We start from the raw sequence: 420 nt of genomic DNA, 5'->3' as shown, positions 1-420 counted from the left end.
ACTAAACCACTATATTGAAAAGCAAAATAGATTTCTAATACAAAGACTCTGTTAGGATATCAACAAGGTCAAGTGGAACGAGCTGTTTATCCCAGAACTGCATGGCACACTTAGATGGCACTGACCCAAAAGATTGGCACATATCTATCAGATACCACCCTGGAGGTGACGCAGCTTCCCTGCTGATGTCACAGTTTGGATGTGTACCGCCCTTGTATAGGTGTGTCCCGAGATCCCTTTATAATGTTTGCGTGATGAGCACTCGAGGCCTCCTGCCGATCAGGGGCCCATCAGCGCTGGTGTGACTGTAACTATTTCTCTGTCTTTACTTAGATAAAATATAACTAAAAGCATACTTGTCTGTTTTATGCGTCCTACATTCAAGGTAAAAAGTAAGTGGGAGTCGCCTGACTGGGTAAA

Source organism: Fundulus heteroclitus, unplaced genomic scaffold (genome assembly GCF_011125445.2).
Source record: "Fundulus heteroclitus isolate FHET01 unplaced genomic scaffold, MU-UCD_Fhet_4.1 scaffold_240, whole genome shotgun sequence".
Classification (NCBI taxonomy): domain Eukaryota; kingdom Metazoa; phylum Chordata; class Actinopteri; order Cyprinodontiformes; family Fundulidae; genus Fundulus; species Fundulus heteroclitus.
Note: the sequence above shows the minus strand (reverse complement) of the source record.